The sequence below is a fragment of the Antechinus flavipes genome, chromosome 2 (genome assembly GCF_016432865.1).
Source record: "Antechinus flavipes isolate AdamAnt ecotype Samford, QLD, Australia chromosome 2, AdamAnt_v2, whole genome shotgun sequence".
Taxonomy (NCBI): Eukaryota; Metazoa; Chordata; class Mammalia; order Dasyuromorphia; family Dasyuridae; genus Antechinus; species Antechinus flavipes.
In genome coordinates, this window is record NC_067399.1 from 25,126,516 (window position 1) to 25,148,556 (window position 22,041).

The window sequence follows — 22,041 nt, forward strand, 5'->3', positions numbered from 1 at the left end:
TCCTTTCTAAATCTAGATCACTGATACCATGATTCATTAGAGAAGAAGACAAATTTCAAGTAGAATTACTAGCTCTTCCCAAAATCACCTGCTATGTGAGGGAACACCACATAGAGTTGAAAATGCCATAGGAATACAAGGTATTCTCCCGCTCCAAAGTCCCCTTCATCCAAAGCCATCTTGCTGGCACTGCCTCTTACAGCCCTTGATTTCTTTCACCCTTTGCCAAACTCTGCTATAAATCCCTAGGAATTAACTGTTCTCGCCTCACTCTCCACAGTTCTATTAGCAGAAATGGATCCCAGAAGCCTCTCTGCTCAGGTCTGGCCAAGGCCAAGAGAGTAGGGGGGGCTGCCAGGTGCCAGATGCTGCCAAGTCCACATGGCAGGAAGCGATTGGATTTGTAAACAAGTTTTCACAATGGCACCCAGCAGGCCTGATTTCTAGGGAGAGATTCAGAGAGGCAACTGGAAACAATGATTGCCTTGCCTCTCAAGAGATCAGGGAGAAAGTGGCAGTAGGACTCATGAGTGAAGAACCTTTCCAATTAGGGAAGAGAAAAAGAGACACAGCTGATTGTCCTGGCAACAGAATGATTGCAGTAGTTACCCAAGCTTCTTCACCTTTAGCTAGGAGCTGCATCTGCACAACACGCAAACATCTGGGATAGAAGAAAAATAAATAATGGGAGCAAGCAACATCCACCGTGTACTAGAACCGAGGTTCTTAATGGCAATCAGTTTGGAGAAGTTTATGGAATCTCTTTTAAATGCACAAGATTAGGAAAGAAATAAAATATAATAAAAATGAAGATCAAAGTAAAATGAAAGCTCATGGACCCCAAGCCAAAGAATCCTTATACTAGAAGCAATGTATCTTCTCAGATAAACTGGATTTGCAGTCAGGAACACCTGAACTCAAAACTTGCCTTAGATACTTATGAGCTACGGGATCTTAAAGATGTCACTTAATCTTTCTTACCTTAGTGAGATATAAAAGTGGGATAATAAGAGGCTCTACCTTGCAGGATTGCTATGAGAATCACATGAGATGATGTTGTACAAAGAGTTTTGCAAAACCAAGCATTCTATAAATGTTATATATATACATATAAATATATAAATAACTATAGCTGTTATTTTTACTCCTTGACACTTCTCTTCTCTGGGATAAACTTAAACCAGTCCTGATATGGAATAAGTTCAAATCCTACCACCATTCAGCTTGCCTATTTCAGGACTTTCTCTGGTGTGTACTTGGTGTCTGTCTTAAAATGAGGCAAGTTCAGCAATAAACAGTCTTCCAGACAAGATCTGACTAGATCAGAGTACAATGAGACAACCATTCCTCTTGTTCTGGAAGATATGACACTTTGTATGCTGATTTAGATAAAAGCAGCTTTCTTGGCTGCCATATCAACTATGGACTCGTTAAGATTGGGGGCCACTAATATACTCAAATCTTTCTCCTTTCCTAAAGCCGAACAACCACGAAGCCATGTTTCCACTATCTTGTATTTGTGAAGTTGTTTTTGACTCCAATCACAAGATTTTATGTTTACCTCAATTAAATTTTGTCCTATCAATATTCTTGCCTTCTTATATGATCTTGAATTCTGATTTTATTCCATTTTACGAAGCCATCCTTCCTGCTTGTTGTCAGCCATGAATTTCATCAGTATGCATTGATCAAAAAACTTTAACAAGAAAAGGAATTATCTTGAGTCCACTTTAGTACTAAACCACAGCAGCCCTACTGGCCAGCAATAGATTTGGGGCTCCTAAAAGTTATAATTCTACCTACAGGAAGGCAAATAGCTAGGTCTGAGGTAAGGAATAGAACAGCTATTCATACATTTTCAGTGTATTTACTTCTTATGTTGTACAGTCAGGGACTCTCTGAACATTTCATTAAGGTCTTAATGATGAAATTGCCTCAGGATAGGAACCTTGCTTTCTATGAAAAATTGTCTGATAATATCTGATAATAAGGGTTAGTACAGAGTAAGAACTCAAAACTTGTTTTTCTTTTTCCTTTTTAAAACAAACAGATGAGCATCTAAAAGGGCAAACAAAAAGCTGCCAATTAAATACTACTTTAAGGATTGCAAACCTGTTTCTAGAGATAACCCCTCTTCTGGGGATGGGGGAGGTCACTCTACTAACTTATACTAGAATACATAAGAGGCTAAATTTCCTAGAGAGCATACCATTGTTTTCAAAGTTAGAACTATTATTTATACACACACCCATTTGATTTGTTTCCCCAATATTAATCAATCAATTGATATAGATTTGCATTTATAAAAAAGATACTGAAAATTTGCAGCAAGAAAAGGAGCTTCTAACTAATCCCTGTAATTCAAGGGATATACTATTCTTTTGACTCCCCAAAAACTTCTAAGGGGAATGGGTTCAAAGTTAAAGTACAAAAAGAGTTAGATATATATGTGGAAAAAAACCCTGACCTTGAATGTCCTTTATCTTATGCATGGGTTCTTTATGAAATATAGAAATTGTGAAATTTCATCTTGTTTTAAATTATCAACATTTTTAATTAAAACTTTGAATTCCAAGTTCTATCCTTCCTTTTCCTCCCCACTCCTTTACTTGATAAGCAATTTGAGATATGTTGTACATGGGCAAATATGTAAAATATTTTCATAATTGTTACTTTATACAAGACTCAAATAAGAGGAAAAGAATAAAGAATATGAAAAAATAACATGCTTCAGTTTATATTCAGTCAATATCATTTTTGTTTCTGCAAGCAGAGAGTCCTTTAGGATTGTTTTGGATCATTGGATTGCTGAGAATAGTTAAGTCATTCACGATTCTTCATCAAACAATTTTGCTCTTCCTATGCATAAAGTTCTGCTGGTTCTGTTTATTTCACTCTGCATCTGTTCATGTAAATCATTCCAGAGAAAACCATTTCTTTTTCTATCACTTGGATGGTGAAATTTATAAGCTTAAAAAGCAAGTTTAATGATTGAAGATTGTTATCACAAGAGGAACATTTAGATTATGGGTGAGATTCCTCCACTGCTGCATGCTATCTCTAATGGATCATCCCACCTGAAACTGCCATAATTTTGTCATTCATCTTTAAAGGGTAATATAGTAGGAAACTTTGGAGAAAATAGATGAGGCAGATATGATTAAATTCAGTTTCGAATCACCACCTCAAAAATATACCAGATGAGGTAATAAAAGTAATAATGAAAAAAAAGGAGAAAAGAAGTAGAAAATTATAATAGTAAAACTCAGGGAAAAATAAGAGAAGTAAGAAGATGCCTTCTTTGCAGAGGTTAGGGTCTGGATGGTAGAGAATTCTATATATGATGTCATACTTGAGAAATAATTTGATTAGACTTGATTTTTCCCTCTTTTTTTCTTTGTTACAAGGATATCTCTCTGAAGAGGGCAGATCTACAGGCCAAAACATATAATGAAAAAAATAACAAAAAAGCAAAATAAAATGAGAGTTCAGAAAACTCTGAAAGATAATAACATCTGGTTGAGCAGATCTAAGAAGGCTTTATGGGAGGAGTAGCCCTTGAGTAGCATCTTAAGGTCTTTCTGAGATTCCACTGGAAATAGGTAAGGAAATGGAAAGGACAAAAGGCCAGGGACTTGATAAGTTTGATTGGAGAGAGAATTTAGAGAGGAGAACAATTGGAGCTAGAGGTTAAACATAGATTGGGGTCACATTGTTGAAAGCTCTGTCATCACCTCCTACCCCTTAGAATCTGCTCTCCACATCCTGCTTTTTCTTTTCCCTCTTTTGACTTTTTGTGTCTTTATACCTCCTTTCACTTGTAACCAAGGGAACAATACAATGCTATCTGGGAAACCAAACAAACAAGTCAATTAACTTAACCACCTTAGTATTACATGTAAACTGAAATGAGAGAGAATCTAAATCAGAAAGAAACTTTAGTGATTGGAAAAGACAACCTGCTTATTTACAAGGGAAGGGAATGGTATTCCCAAGAACTGAAGTCACTTATTTAATATACTAGGGCTTTTTCCTGGTAGAACTGATGAAATGAGGATTATGACTCCTATCCTTGGCCTCTTCCCACTTTTCCCCAACAACTAGAAACCACTGGCAATGGATCTCTAGATTGAGAAAAAATGAAATAGTTCCCTTCTTCCTGATCTCTGTACATTGTACTCAGAGGCACATTGTCTTCTGCATCTGTAGCTAGGCTCTACACACTTGAGACTGGGGACATTTTACACTAAGGGATCATTCAAGTCTACAACTGTTCTACTAAACTACGAACTCCCTTATTAGATGGGCCACATTATGAATTTATATTACATTATATGTATTATTTGTAGCCTATATTACATTATTATATGCCAAGTTCTGTTCTATTTATATGATGTCATATTCTGTCATTTCATCATATTATATGTCCTGTCATATTATACAGCTATGTTATATAAATGTAATATATATTATATACACATATCATTTCAAAAGCAACAAAGAAAATCTCACTTAAAGAGAAGGGGAAACTGAGAAAGTCTTCCTGGAGAAGATCGATTGAACTTGACCAGGAATTTGCTATATTAATGAATTCATAGATCAGGCTGATTGGTTAGTCAAGTAGTTAGTCAAATAGCATTCATTAAGATCTTACTAGACACCACACACAGTGCTAAGTCCTGAAGGCACAAAGAAAGGGAATAAGCAGTCTCTGCTCTCAAGGACCTCATAGTCCAATGGAGAATGATTAAGTCATCAACCTGATAATAAGTCAAAGATAGAAGTGGACTTGACTCCAAGTCAAAGATAGAATTGAATTTGACTCCAAGGTAAGTAATTTCTATATTATATATTGTATTGTCTTGAACAATAATATAGAATCATCAGCAGATCATACCTCTCCTGGGGGAAGGAAATAATTTCCCCAAGGTCCTTCAGAAAGCAAGTGTTAGACCAAGGATATCAATATCTATTTTTTTATTTTAATTCCTGCCCACTTTTTACTAGTCTGTACTACAATGGCATAGGCTGGATACCTACCACATGGATGATTCCCTTTTTATTTGATGCTGTCTGAAACCCAGACTATGTCTTTCTGAAATTCTTAATCCATTCCCATCGAAATGACTAAAGGCAAAAACTTGTGGTCAAAATTAATCCCTTGTTAGGAGTTTACTCATCTTAGTAATTAGGTTTATTGATTGAAAGATCTGTCCCATTACCATAATGACCTTCTCATTAAAATTTTCAAAGTCCATTTCGACCCTTGAAATTCACAGAATATTATGAATGATGATGGGGTCTTTGACAGCTGCATTAAGCTGAGAGCTGGCAAACTCCTTATCCTGTAAATGTCCTGGCTCACCAGCCCATTCATCAAGGAGAGAGTGCAGTAGGAAAGGGAGGAAGGATTCTTTGATAATGTATCATCATTTTGGAGTTAGAAATGAATTTCTTGGAAATCCATTCAAGGAATTTTCAGTCTAGTCATATTGCCACCAACTATCACTGGTCTTCCAAAGGAATTATGCATCCCACTTTTTGTGAGTATAGAGAAATAAAAAAGAAGGGACATTTGCAAGGAGGGAAAAGAATAATTAGACTGGGAAAGATTGAGTTGACTGGTTAAAAGATTATGATGATATCAGAAGAGGGAGGTAAAAAGCCATGTCAGAGAGTTATAGGAGAGAAGGGGAGTACATTGTAACTTCTAGAAATTCTAGCTTTCTTTCATTCTCAACTTGTTCACTGAGCAGAGAGCAAACCTCAGTTGGACAAGCCACCAAGCCAGGATGCAGCAGAGGCTGTTCTCAGATCTAGCTTTCCCTAGCTTTGAAGCCAGCTTCCTAGTCAGTACACCCTAATAACTCAAATTTATAAAATGCTTTTTTCAACTTCAAAAGACATTTTCTGCACAGCAATCTTATAAGCTAGGCTATAAGTATTATTATTCCCATTTAAATGATAAGAAAAGTGAAATTGAGGAGTAAAGAGATTTACCTAAAATCACACAACTTATAAATGATACAGACAAAGTTTGAAAATTGATTTTCAGTCTCCAATTCCAGTATGATACTACAACATTTCCCTCTTTCGAGACATCTTCCTTCTTCTTCTGTCTTTTTATGGGTATGATGAATTGGGAATGATTTTTTAAACAATGCTATGGATTACATATGGCCCTCCCTGATGTCTTCTCTTTATGCAAAACAACCTGGAAGGGAGAATATGTTCTCAAAATACATTCAATCCCTACTATGTCAGGTTGAGTTTATCAAATTGTTTTTTTTTTCCATACAAGGAATCAGGAGAGCAACTAGAGCCTTGGTCCTTGGAGGGAGCGGATCCACTGAAGAAAGAATTACCTGATGCCAAAGAAAGACTGATACACTGCCCTAGGCACCAGCTATTCTTATGCCAGTTCTCTAGCAAGGCAAGATTTTAGGTGAATATGTAAGGATGTGATGGCCTCTAAAAGCCACCTGTGGGAAACTCACGGACGGTGGTCAAAGGTATGGAGAAAGGAGGCACAGAACATCATTAATGTCATAAATATTATGGCTTTGAGTGAATAAATTATGTTTTCTGTTATAAGTACCCAAACTAAGCAAGGTTATACAGCTAATTGGACTAGAATCTACCTCCCAAGTCTTCATGACCTTTTCTCTTTCCACAAAGACAAGGAAAAAATCTTAGACAAAGCAGGAAGATTTCCATCAGGAATAATCCAAATACCCCAAAATGAAGCTTGTTGAACCTGAAGTTAGGAAGACCTGAGTTTACATCTTTCCTCTGACACTTACTGGTCATAGGATACTGGTCAAGGCACTTAATCTCTGTTTGTTTCATTTTAATGTCAATAATAACTGTATATAGTCTCTAGTATTATTGTGAGGATCAAAACATAGACACAAGCAAACATACATACATTTGAAATTATTTTTTTTCATTTTATGTTTAATTAATTGAATTAAATATAATTAATTTACTATGTGTGATTTTTTATATTTATGTATATACATATACACATAGTGTCCCAAAAATTTTATTTCAGTTTTAAGATTAAACTTCAGATGTACAAATGCTACAGATTTATTTTTTAAAATGTTTGAAAGACAATTATCCAAATGCAACAAAATTATTGTCCTTTGCTTTTACTCTCTTTAGTTGATTTTTTAACTTTGTAAAATCTTTTATTATCTACTGGATAGTGCCAACGATTTATACCTGAGCATTTTGACATTGTTTCCAAGAAAAAAAAATATAATGGTGATAGATCAGATGAGTAAGATAACCAAAAAAAAATTTTTAACCAACCAGGGAGCCCAATTTTTTTGTTGTATACTTGAATAGATATCCAGAATGACAGATATAGATATAATCGTTCATCTTTTGGGTGATGTCTTAATCATTGAGTGAGATGGTTTTAAAGGAGACAGAGTAACATAAAGTCATCAGCCTCCCTCTTCTAAAGTCGATCAAAGTTGATGACCCAGGATGCAGTGGATGATCTTGGTGCCTTCAATGCCTGCCTAAGCTCTAAGGTCTCCAAAGCACTCAACAGACCCTGCTTCAGTCACTTTCATGGCCATTGGAACAAATTGTTCTCCTCTGTCTATTCTGCTCAGGGTAAATCTTCACAAGCTTCATGATATTGTATACTGCTCTGCAAACCTTAAAGTGCATGTAAATGTTAACTATTATCAAATTCCTTGGCAGCTATATGTAGAATGCTGAGCTTGAAATCAGGAAAATTCATCTTCATGAGTTCAAATCAAGCCTCAGACACATTAGCTGGATGACAAAACCTTTTTGCCTTAGTTCTTCATCTATAAAATAGCAAGAGAAGGAAATGGCAAACCACACCAATATCTTTGCTAAGAAAACCTACAAAATGGTTGGACATGACTGAACAATATCAATTTTCTTGCCTTTTTTTTAGTCTCCACTGGAAAAAGCTCATCTATTGTCAAGGTCCACTTTTCAGGTCCCAGTGAACTGATGTGATTTTGGTCCTTGCTTTATCTATAATGGAAACTGCTCCATGTGTCACCAAATGCCATTAGAAAAGATTCAATATTTTTTTACAAGTCCTTCCTATATTCTCATTTCACTTTTCCATTAAGAGATAATTAACAGTTGTTGTTTGACTGTGTATATCACTGGGAATGATCTCAACATCTGGAGTCACAGCCATGGAAGCCAAGTATATTTTCACTGAAATCCAGAAGTATCACCTCATCCTGACTGCTTTGAACTCCATTGTATTATCTGCTTTAGTAACTTCATATCAGAACTTGATTCTTCAAAAATGACCAACAGCCTGCTTTGGTCTGAGATTAATGGACTGCAATGGTAAGGTGATGTGGTATACTGGAAAGTTCTGTGGATCTGAAGGAAGAAGATGGGTTTAAATGCTGGTTTTGCCAAAGAAAATCTGGATGATATTAGACAAGTTGTTTCTCTTCTCTGGGCCTCAGTTTCCTCAGCTGTAGAAAAAAAATTAATCCAGATGACTTCTGAAATCCCCTTTAGCATTAAATCTATGATTCATCAATTAAAATAACTTTGTTGGATTTTTTGTTGAGGGAAATAGATCAAGCAACTTGCCAAGGTCACACAGCTAGGAAATATTAAGTGTTTAAGGTTAGATTTGAACTCAGGTCCTCCTGACTTCAGGGCTGGTCCTCTATCTGCTGCACTATCTAGTTGCCCCTACCTTGCTATTTTAAATATAGTCTCCTTTCTAGACCTTCGAGTATCTCCTATATAAATGTATGTCTCATAGCAGTTACTAAGCCCAAGTAAACATCTTTTTTTCCTTTTGTAAAAACAAAAGTATTTTATTGTTATCTATTTTTTAAAAGTTTTTTTTTGACAAAGCACAAATATAGATAATTTTCCAACATTGATCCTTGTAAAACCTTGTGTCTAAATTTTCTTCCCCTTTTCCGTACCCTCTCCTTTAGATGGCAAGTAATCCAATGTATGTTAAATATGGTAAAATATATGTGTTAAATATATATTTCTACCATGATTAACATATTGGACTATTTGCCATCTGGGAAAGGGGATGGTGAAGGGGAAGAAAGTTGGAATACAAGCTTTTGCAAGGGCTGATGTGGAAGAATTATCCATGCATATGTTTGGAAAAATAAAAAGCTTTAATAAAAAAGGAAAAAATATTTTAAATCCAATATATGTATATATATTTACAAATTTATCATGCTGCACAAGAAAAATCAGATCAAAAAGGAAAAAAAAAGAAAAAAGAAAATAAAATGTAAGCAAACAACAACAAAAAAGTAAAAATGCTATGTTGTGGTCCATAACAGAACTTATCTAGCCATTCCCCAGCTGATAGAAACTCAGTTTCGAGTTTCTTGCCACTATAAAAAGGGCCGCCACAAACATTTTTGGCACATGTGGGTCCCTTTCCTTCCTTTAAGATCTCTTTGGCACATAGGTCTAATACAAACACTGCTGGATCAAATTGTATGCACAGTTTGATATCTTTTTGAGCATAGTTTCATATTGTTTTCCAGAATGGCTGGATCCATTTATAGTTCCACCAATAATGTTCCAGTTTTCCCACATCCCCTCCAACATTTGTCATTATCTTTTCTTGTCATCTTAGCCAATCTGAGAGGTGTGTAGTGGTACCTCAGAGTTATCTTAATTTTTATTTTTCTGATCAATAGTGATTTGGGGCATCTTTTCATGTGACTAGAAATGGTTTCAATTTTTTCATCTGAAAATTGTCTGTTCATATCCTTTGCTCATTTATGTATTGGAGAATGGCTTGAATTTTTATAAATTTGAATCAATTCTCTGTATACTTTAGAAATGAGGCCTTTATGAGAACACTTGAATGTAAATTTTTTCCCCATTTTATTGCTTGCCTTCTAATTTTGTCTGCATTGGTTTTGTTTGTACAAAATCTCTTTAACTTTATATAATCAAAATTATCTATTTTGTTTTTAATAATGTACTCCAGTTCTTCTTTGGTCACAAATTCCTTCCCGCTTCACAGATTTGAGAAGTAAACTATCCTTTGTTTGTGTAATTTGCTTATAATATCACTCTTTATATCCAAATCACAAATCCATTTTGACCTTATCTTAATATACGGTGTTAAGTGTGGGTCAATGCCTAATTTCTGCCATACTTATTTCTAATTTTCTCAGAAGTTTTTATCAAATAGTGAGTTCTTATCCAAAAAGTTGTGGTCTTTGGGTTTGTCAAACATTAGATTACTATAGTCATTGACTATTTTGTCCCATAAACCCAATTTATTCCATTGATCAACTACTCTATTTCTTAGCCAGTACCAAATGATTTTGATGACTACTGTTTTATATTATAGTTTTAGGTCTGGCACAGCTAGGCCACTTTCATTTGCATTTTTTCCAATAATTCTCTTGAAATTCTCGACCTTTTGTTCTTCCAGATGAACTTTGTTATTACTTTTTCTACATCTATAAAATAATTTCTTGGGAGTTTGATTCATATGGCACTGAATAAGTAGATTAATTTAGATAGTATTGTCATTTTTATTAGATTCATTCAGCCTATATTTTTCCCGTTGGTTGGATCTGATTTTATTTGTATGGAAAGTGTTTTGTAATTTTGTTCATATATTTCCTGACTTTTCCTTGGCAGGTAGACTCTCCAAGGGAATATCTTATACAGCAAGCCCTTTCCCGGTTCCCACTTTCCTGTAGTAGATTAAGTTTAATTAGATTGAACTAGGAAATACACTAGAAAATATCTAGTCATATAAGTAAGGTGTCAAGACATATGATTTTATTCCTGGCTCTTTCATTAACTCTTGGGTATGATGAATACCTTGGATAGGCACCTTACCTTATTTCCTTAAGGTAGAGGATTTGAACTTTAATTGTAAAATTATAGATCTAAAGAGGATCCTCAAAGGCCATATGATATTAATCCCCACCCCAACTCATCTAACAAACAAGGAAACTGAAACCTGAATTCATTAATTGACTTGATCAAAGTTATAAGTATTAATGTCAGAGTCAATATTTTGACCTTAAATTTTCTGACACCAAATTCAAACTCACTTTTCAAGTTCTACCTGCCATTTACAGCAATGATCTAGAAAAATAGCATTACTTTAGCTATGTTAAGGATCCCTTGCCTCTGATCCTTTATCACTAGAATCACCAATGAAGGTTTATCAAACATACTGGAAGCAGTATCAACCTAAGGCTATTTAGGCTTTTTTTTTTTGTGATAGGTATTCTAGACTTAGGAAACCTAAATTCTAGTTTCTCCTTTGAACTCACATGCTGTGTGCTCCTGATAAGTCATCTTAGCCAATCTGAGAGGTGTGTAGTGGTACCTCTTGAAAGCATATGAACATATAGTTAATTATGACCTTAGATGACATCTGACTTAACCGGTATTTGAACCAAAATCATATTTACAACATCCCCTGGAAATGATCAGAAATCCTTAGCCAGAACACCTCAAATGATTGAGAGTTTATAAATTCCTAAAGCAATTTATTAGGAATTTTGTTTTTATCTAGATCTAAAATTCATTTACTTGCCATGTCATAGGATCAGAGAAATGTAGATTTAGAGCTAGAAGAATTTGCATAGTCTATCTAGCACTCATCTATGTTGTTTCTATTTTAAAAAAATGAGAAAACTGAGGTTCAAGGAGCTCATTTTATTTAATCAAATCTATGAAGGTTGTGATCATCAGAGTTAGGATTTGAATACAGTTCCCCTGTCTTTAAAGCCAGTGCTCCTTTTTATTTGATCTTTTATGTCTTGTTTTGCCCTCTAGAGTCAAATCTCTGAGTTTTTATTCTTTCATTTATAAAGAAGAGATTCGAATATATCTTCCATCCTTATTGGATTTGGATTTTTTTTGGGTGGAGAGAGTCATATCACAGCACTCAGCTAAAGTATCTTTTAGAAATCCTTTAAATAGGTGGATCAGAGCTAAATCATGAAGCTTTGAATGTCAGTCTAAGGGGATCTGGAATTTTTACTGGGTAGATGGAGAGCTGTTGAAGTTTTTTTTTTTTTTTTTAAACAGGAACAGGCTATGATTAAAGCCTTGCAGTTATGATCTCATGACTGGAGAAAATGAAATTATTTAGTTTTATTTTCCTAAATAAATTTTAGGAAACTAAATAATTTACTAAAAAAATTAAAATAAATTATAAAAATAAAAAAAATTAGGTCAACAATATACTTAAGGCTAGATTGTTTGATAGACAGCTCAAAGCATTGGAGACTTTCCTCTAGCTTTAAAAATATTTCATAGCAATCAATTCAATACATGGGCTTCCATCTCTTATTTATCACTCTTAAAACATTAGTAGCCTACCTTCCTTTCTGGTCTTAAATGTCCTTGAAATTGCATTTTATACTACTTTTGATAAATAATAGGAATGACCCTATTCCATGTGCACAACCTCTTTCTTTCTATATCATTATTAACAAATCTGAATATATCTAATATCTGTACCACAACTTCCTTGCTTGAAATAGTCCCAAATGGTATTGTAAGAATGTGGAATATTAAATCATACCCTTCCAGTTCTAATGATGTCCTGATCCACAACAGATGATGAGCATACTAAAGGATCTTGGATTTATTCTATGCAGGGGTTGGTTAAAGGAACTAGAGTTGTTTATCCTGGAGAATCAAAGGCTGGAAATGAATTGCTGGGTGCCATTACAACTCCATTTAGTTATTTGAAAGTTATTTGAAAACAGTTTAGAATTTTCCCATTGGATCCTAGATATCAGGAACCAAGGATGGAAGTTGTAAGGAAATAGATTCAACTTTGTAAGGGAAAAATCCTTTTAATAAAAGGGAAACAGCTATTTCTGAAGTTGGTAGTGATTCCTAAGAGATTTTAGAGATTTCTAAGTGAGAACAGGGGCGGGGTAACCATAAGAGATCTTATAAAGGGTATTCCTACGCAGGTCTGAATTGGAGTAGATGTCATTTGAGTTTCCTTCCAACTTTGAAATTTTTGTGATTCTGATTAAAAAAATAATTTCCTTGGTTATGTCCTCAAGAGAGAAACATAGACTGGGCACACAGCTGAACTGCCTTGGGCCAGTAGTTCAATCTATCTTGCTTTGCCAAGGTTACATATTATGCGAGTTACCAGTCTGCAATAATTTATCGGCAGCATCAAGTTAGACCAGGGTGATTCTACTTTTGGCCATGTGATGGAGAAAAGGTAAAAAAAAAACACAGTAACTACAGCAGACTAGGCATTCTGAGAGTACTGAGTGACACTCAGAGAGGAGAAAACAGATTTCTAATTAGACCCGCTGCCAGACCCAGTTTCGGGTCTATGGTTACCACTAATCGGCTAAGGGACTTTGAGTAATTCCCATTTTATTTTATTTTTTTAAATTTTGAGCTTGAAACACTCTTAAAGGACATCTAGTTTAGTCCTTCCATTGTACAGATATGGAAAATGAGACTAAGAGAAGCTAAAAAAAGTCTTGTCCAAGATCCCACGGATAGTAAGAATCAGAGACGAGCTACACAAGCAGCTCTTCCTGACTGATTTCAGTCCTACTTCAGATTGTCGCTCCGGATTTCACCTTCATTAGGAAAATGAAGAGGTTGGACGGGGACTAAGTGATCTCCACTTTCAGCTCTGTGAGTCAGTGATTTTATGACTGTGCAGTGCCCAAGAAAAGGCTGCTGGGATGCTATTCAACCTTCATTTAGACCTGGCCAAAGGATGATTACTGAGGCTGTGTGCAGTTTGTGAGTATTTACTTAAGCTAATGAGATATGGGCTCTGCACTCATGGAGATTCACACAAAGTGTACACGTGTGTATGAAAATGCAAGTAATTATCATGGACAAATGAGAAGTTGGCGTCCAGGGGAAGGAGACTGTTTTCTTTCACTGGTGCATGTTAATGATCAAAATAAGATTTGTAAATGGCTCTGGAATTTTCTTCCAAGGTTAATAACTTAATTTGGTGAGCAGTGAAATAGCCTGGCCTACATTAGAACACTGGAAGGCTGCCGAGAGCCCTGGACTAACTCAAATGCTTCTGGGATTTAAGACCCTGAAGGTGTAATCCTGGAGGACTCCTAATTTCTCATCAGATATCAACTCTTCATCCCGGAAACTCTTTGTTTACTTATGGAAACTCTCATATTTAGGACCAGTATAGAAACATCATGGACTTACTGACACTGTTAGGCCATATTCAGTTTGTAGCCATTGCCACAACCTCTTCAAACAGCTGTACAAGGCAATGGATCTTTGGGCAGAGAAGTACCAGGGGTGATGAATGCCTTGGCAATGTACATTGTGTAGCTGAAGATAATAACACTTTTGAGGGAAAGTGGGGACCTAAAGGAGTAGGAGCACTATATACGGAAGCAGTGATACTTAGTATCTGAATCTTTCTCTGGCATTTACTAGTGGTATGATTATGGCAAAATCATTAACTTCCAATGGCCCTGGTTCTTCATTTATAAAATAGAAAGAATAATTCATATAGATGAACCCCAAAGGTTTGTCTTGACTATTAAATGAGATCATGATTGGGAAGTAATTTATAAAATTGAATATGTTTTCTCTCTTTCTCTCCCTCTCTCCCTCCCCCCCCTCTCTCTGTGTATATATATCCCTGCTATTCTCTTTGTCTTTCTGTGTCTGTCTGTCTGTCTTTCTCTTTCTCCCTCTCATTCTCCTTCTCCCTCTATTTCTGTCTATTTCTGTCTCTGTCTTTCTTTGTCTTTCTGTCTCTTTCTCTTTCTCTGACTCTATCATTATAAGTTCTGATTCTAATGCTATTGACATGTAAGAATAAGAAAAAAACAAGAATAATACACTCTTACATATTACACTGATAATGCATTATATTCATGCTGTATGGATATCTATGTGATAGATCACAAATGTTACATTAATATAATATTTATAACACATTCTATTAAATACCACAATTAATAATAATGTAAATGTTTACACATGTTTGAGATCCAATACAGATTTAAGCCCATAGCTGGAAATAAACATTTACAAACTAGGAAATGTAGTTCTCATTTACAATTCTATGAGCAAACATTTAAGTGATATTATCTAGTTGTTATTGTTTTTAGGGTCAAACATTTTATGTACATTATTGAATTTGAACCTCACAGTGTCCCCTGTGAAATGGATTTGGGATATTTTGTTTCTCTACACTTTTATTACTCACTATTGACATGTTAGTAAATGGGAATATGTTTGAATTTGCTTAAGCTTTAGAAGAAATTTCTAAAATTGAATGAGAGATTTGAATTAAGGTAGTATAATAGAAGACTGCTATATCAGAGTCATGAAGGCAGGAATTAGAATACTACATCAGACATTTACTAGCCATGTGGCCCTAAGCAATTCACTTAACTCTCCTTGGTCTCAATTTCCCTATCTGCAAAATCAGGAAAATAATAGCACCTATTTCATAGGATTGTTGTAAGGCTCAAACAAAATTTTATACATAAAATACATATATATATGCATATATACACATATTTGCAAACCTGATGGAGTTATATAAATGTCATCATCATAATCATCATTGCCATCATCATCACAATCATCTTTAGAATCACATGTCGAAATCTGTGATTTCAAGAGATATTATTATTATTATTAATTATTCTTTGTAACTTCAAGATTTGAAGGAAGAAAGGATGAGGAAAAACAAAATATAGTATGCATACTATGCCAAGAACTATTTATATTTGCAGAAATCTTTTCAGTTTAAAAATACTTTCATGAATGTTACTTTGTCATTGAATCCTGAAAATAAGCCCCATGAGAAAGATATGATTCAACAAATATGGCTCTAGGAGTAGGAGAAAAAAGAACTCAGCAAAATTGCAGTTGAATGGATCAAATAATTGTGTCACCATGTACAACTAAATTACACTTTGACAGAATCATAGAATTATAGAGTGGATGGAGGTAGGGATCTCATTGGCTATGAAGTATAATCCATACTTGAAAACAATCCTCATTATCTACCAATAAAAAAGTTCTAATTTGGTGTCTATTATGGTCCAGATATCATACCAGGCACTAGAAGTGCAAATATAAAAATAAAATAGAATCTGCTCTCAAGAACTTGTATATTGAGTGAGAAAGTAATCTCACTCAATATAGAAGTATATGCAAATACATGCAATGTATTAGTACACACAAATACATATAATGCATAAATATGTACAAATACAAACAAGATAAACAAAAAAAAGTACTTTTAATGAGAGGCTTTTTTGGCTACAGGACCTACATTTAAAAGTCTGATCCCTACTTAAAGACATCCCAAAAGAGGGAAATTGCAATCTCCCAAGACGTCTTTATGCTGACTGGAAGTGGAAATTTTGAGCATGTTTTTCCTTAAATCAAATCTAATTTGATCACTTGGCAATTTCCACTCATTGCCTCCCTTCTGTCTGCTGAGCCAAGGAAGACCAGCTTAATCCCACTTGCACATGCCAACCTTTGAATGCTCGAAGACAGCAATTATGTTTCCCATGAATATTCTCTTATTCAGGCAAACATCCCAACTTCCTTCAATCAGTCCTTACACAACAGGGATTCATCACTATTTGAATTGTCCTTGACCATCCTGTTTACATTCCTAATGAGAATGTCCAGCTTCTCATTGCCCTTTCTAACCTGTGATACCCATAACTGAGCACAATATTCCATATGTGATAGTCTGACGAGACCAGAACATAGTAGGACTATCCGTTCCTCGTTCCTGTTAGCCATGCCTTTCATAATGCAGCCCCAAGATTATCTTAGATTTTGCCTTATTCAGACAATATAATAGGCAAATAAATCTGCAATAATTTTTTAAATTAATGAGTTGTTGCAAATTATCTGATCATTCAATCCCATCAAAATATTTGGCCTTGGCACAGGATTCATAACTGTGAGAAGATACATTTTCATGAGGCATTCAACTATATCTGGCCCCCAACCACTTTCTAAGGTCAGCAGTGACAGGAAGGTATTACAAATGAGAAGAGGAAAAAAAGAAAGAAACCATGACATTTAGTATAATGAACAAAACCAGGGAGCCATATTAAAGGGAGAGTGGGTGGTACTATAACAGAAAGGAGATAAAAGTAAAAGTAGAATGAGTCTTGGAAGAAGAAAGATCAAATGCAAAAAGACATTTTTTAACCAATGAAAGAAAATTGGAAGCGAGGTGTTAAAAGGACTCAAGGAAAAAGTAGATGAGAAGGAAAGAGAACAGAGAGTTATTCTGAATATTCACAACTAAAGTACAGGGTTATCTTGTAGAAGCTCAAATCATAAAAACTTTTTAAGGCAATATGGAGCCGAATTGGACTCTTTATGACTCCCCAGATAGAGTACATATCATTCCAGCTCAGTGACTTTGTTCGCTCCATTCCTTATTGCCATCTGCACAATCTCAGACTGTTGATTTCCCCCCCTCTATTCGTCATAGCTCATCACAAAATCTACCTCCTCCAGAAAGTTTTCTCCAACCCCAAATGCATAGGATCTCTCCGTCATCTGTGAAAGAGTCGTGGAAACACTATGGTGGTGGGTACAATGGTGTTATGGAAAATACATTGTATTTGGGGTCAGAAGACATGTGTTTGAAACCCAGCTTATAATTGGCTACCTGAAAATTCTTGAAAGATTCTCTTTTCTATGGGCTTATCTGTAAAATAAAGGGTTCCATTTGAATGATATCTAAGCTCCCTTACATTCTTAAGGGTATTATATGATAGTGTTTTTGTTGTATTTTGTTGTTATTTGCATTTGTCTTCTATATGGTTACTATCATGTTTTCCCTTTCAGTTAAGATATTTGGGATTTTGACTTTGTTCTTAAATTGTAAACTTCTTGAAAACAGGGAACTGTTCTGATTTATCATTGTGTCAAATTTACACATAATTCAGGGTTTTAGATTTAATGAATAGTTATTGATTCATATTAATTTATTGAGGTAAGACAGGAATAATTGGATGCATGGATAAATTTCAAGGTGAACTAGATGGGCAAACTTGAAGGATGACAAAAATTATCTCTGCCCCCCAAATAGTCAATTAATATCTATAATCCATTTTTAAAAATCTTGTAAAATTTTTATATGATAAAAACAAAGAATCCATGGGACCTATCTAATCCAAATCCCTCATTTTATGAATAAGGAAAATAAAATTTAAAAAGGGTAAGGGACTTGCCCAAAGACACATAATTAGTAAATAGCGGAGCCAGGACTCACTTAACTCAATCCTCCTCAAGTTTTTGGAAGAGAAAACTGAAGCCAAAAGTCAATAAGTGCTTTTCACTTCCCCCTAGAGGTATTAAAGTAGCAGAGTTGGAATAAGAACACAGGTCTTCTGTTTCTGAATTTAATATTCTTTCGACTTGATTCTAATATCCCTTTGGAACACACCACAAGATATTTACAAAGAAAGTGGTAATATATCCATTCTGACTGTGATCCATTGAGCACATTATGCTAGAGTAGCTTATCTGGAAAATAGTTGTGACCTCACAAAAGAGAATGCACATCCCAAGGGAAGAGGTTACAGGGTAGAGAAACTTGGGGCAATGGATAATAACTCATATTTATAGAACAAAGCAGTCGTCGAATGTCTGCAAAGCCCCTGATACTAGTGAAGAAGATTCCAATTATTAAAACGAAAGAAAAACCCTGAGTAAGGGACAGTAAGGTGGTGGAAAGTGGTTTTGGAAGGGTGGGAGAAAAAGAACAGAACTATCCATTGTGCTGAACCAATCAAATTGCATTACATTGCGACATAAGAAAGAGTTTTGCTAGGGAGCACAAACAAAAGTGTTTTTTGTTTTTTTTTTAACCTGCTTTTTTGTTGGTTTCATAGGAACACAACTTAGTCTCACATAAAGAGCTCAGGGATGGCAACTCCTTTGCTGATTTTCTTGAAAGTCTTTTCAATTTAAAGACATTATCTGGATTTATATAAATCATTGAAGAGTGAATAATGTTTAACACATTATTTAGTTTTGGTCTCATAATAACTATATAAGTTCCTCAAGTAATATTATCATTTCATAAATGAGTAAACTGAGTCTGAATTACAACCAGAACATTGGTACCTCTCTTTCTGGTGTGTATTCTGTTTTGTGAAGTCACAGCTACTCTCCAGATAATCTACTCTAGTATAATGTGCTCAATGGATCATCCTCAGAATTAAGTTATTTTTGGTGGTGTATTCCTAGGGGAAATTGGAATCAAATGGAAATATTTGTCATCTGTGGAATAATAACAATATCAGCAAAAACATCATCAGTAACAACAACAAAAAAATGGTATATTTCATTTGAAGACATGCTAAGTAATATATATATATATATATATATATATATATATGTACATGCATATACACATATATTATATTCTAATTCAATCTTCTCAATAACTTATAGGGTGTATACTCTTATTATCCTGAGTTTTCAGATGTGGAAACTGAGGCAAAGAGAAATTAAATGATTTCTTCATGGCTCATATAACTAGTGACCTAAAGTAGGATTCAAGACCCTAGCTTCAAATACAGAACTCTATTCATTATGCTACCTTGAGGAATAGTTGTCTCTTGCTTCTTCAGTACTCTGAGTTGTTCATCTAGGAGATGATTGCTTTGCTCTGCATATGCTTGTGTGAGAATAATATACTCTTTAGGCAACCATTTTGTTTGTTTGTTGTAGCCAATGATAATGTTTTTATATCTTTGAAAAGTCAGAAAATGTAATCATCAATGTGTCAGTTACTTAAGATGCAAACTTTTGGCCATGGTCCTCTCTCCATTTAGCCTCTGGACTGTGTCTGAAGTTTCTGAGGGCCCACATCATCCATCAACAAACCAGGGAAGTGACATCGATTGCCACAGTGAGGATCCTGTGTACTGTGAGAGGGAGTAACTCTGAAGCTGAGCTTTACTTGAAAGTGGAAAAAATTCTTAGCCCTAGGAATAAAGGGGAAAGGGGGGAATTAGAGACATTTTCTGAAACATTATCAGTTGGCTTTAGGAAACGTGTTTTACAAAGTTGTTCTGGTAAAGACAGAGGGATAAGGAGACAGCACATGAAAGCATCTGTGTTGACATACTGTTATTGGGTTTTCCCACTTAGTCACATCTTCTGACTAATTTAACGTTCCCCAGAATAGACTGAAAATCAAGACATTGGCCTTCCCTACACCTCCTCCACCACTCGGTGTCTGTGAATTGGCCATCGATGTCTCCTGGCAAGCTTCGTGTGTCTGATTATGGATGAATTGGGGAATGAAGAGGAAGACCGCCCCCATATTCAATCCCTTGTCAGCTCTCAGAATTAGTCTTCTGTGGCTTACCTCCCACTCCGTGCCCTCTCTGCTTCCTCTGTCCCTGATACAAAGCAATTCTATCAGCCATATGAGTTGGAGCCCCAACAAAATTCCAGTTGCAAAAAAGGAGTGGGTGCTGTCTCCAAGCAAATTGCTCACTCCCAATTTGGCTGGAAATCAGTTTCAATTGCCTCTGAAGTGCCTGAAAAAAATCAGGGTTTTATGCCTGCCTTAGTCATGCAATGCTCCTTGCAATCTCCTGGGCCTATTTAAGCAGAGAGGAATTGTTAAATGGATGTAAGAACTGGGGCTGAGGTGCAGAATTCTCACAAGCTATTTAGTTTTCCTTATAGGACATGGAGCTCAAAAGGAGCTCATTTGTTTTCCCATCTGTGAGCTTACAGACTGTACACCTAACCCCAGCTACATATTGACAGACTAATCTTAAATGAACCCTGAAACTTAGTTCTACCTACAGGTTAATGTCTAATCTAAGCTGGCCAATGATCCTCAACTCCATTCAATTAATGACCCTGTTCCTTGGTTGAGATGGGAAAGAAAGAAGAGGAAAAAAACCCACAAGATTTTATAGCATAATACCTGCTATATGCTAGGTGATAAGTCCTTGAAAACTTCTTATTTGATTATTACCATAACCCTGCAAAGTGTGTGGGAGGGTACCATTATTTTCCCCATTTTACAAATGTGGAAACCGACTTAAGTGACTTTATCCGAGTCACACAGCTAATAAACATCTAAGGCAGATTTTGAACTTAGGGCTTCCTGACTCCAGGCTCAGTGCTTAAGCCATTCTGCCACCAACTGTACATTCTGTTTACAAATTGATTCCTAAAGACAAATATGTACCATCGAGCATGAAGTAGATGAGGCAGGAAAGGAACAGTGGTTCAGGCTCTCTCATCTCCACGACTAGAAGCAAATCAGAAGAAACGGCTTGTTTTTGGTAAACCAGGAGTAGCACATTTTTATATAAAGGATGTCACATTATGTACCAACAGTCACACCAAGCCACCCATTATAAGTATCATGATCACCGCAAAAACAATCATGAAATGGAGTGCTGTTCTCTACCATTTACTTGAGCTGAATCATAATAATAGTTACAATTTGTATACTTCAAGTTTGACAAGGCACTTTATAAATATTCTATTTATTTTATTCGTTTCTATTATTCACTCTATCATTACAACAACCATAGGAGGTAAGTGGTATTATTATTGCCATTTTATAGATAAGGAAATAAGGCACAAGTAAGTTAAATGACTTGCCCAAAGTCACATAGTCAGTAAGCATCAGATTTGAACAAAGATTTTAACTTCAGGTCTAGTGCTCTATTGATCCATCCACCTAACCTAGGATAGTAGTTTCCTCAAATACTGAGACCCTGCCCAGGATCATGGACCCACTAAATCTAAGAGTTGGAAAGGACTTGAGAAACCCTCCAGGGCAAACTATATAGGTAACTGAATCTTTGCTGTAACATACTTGGCAAGTGTCTACCCAGCTTTTTAAATTGGTAACACTTCTAATAAGGGATTTTATAGGGAAAAGTCTGGCTAAGATAGGATTAAAGTGAAAAAAGAAATTAGAATTGACTTAAAAGTTAACAAAAGTAAGTTGACACGGCCATCGTAGGGAAAGTGTACTCTGCA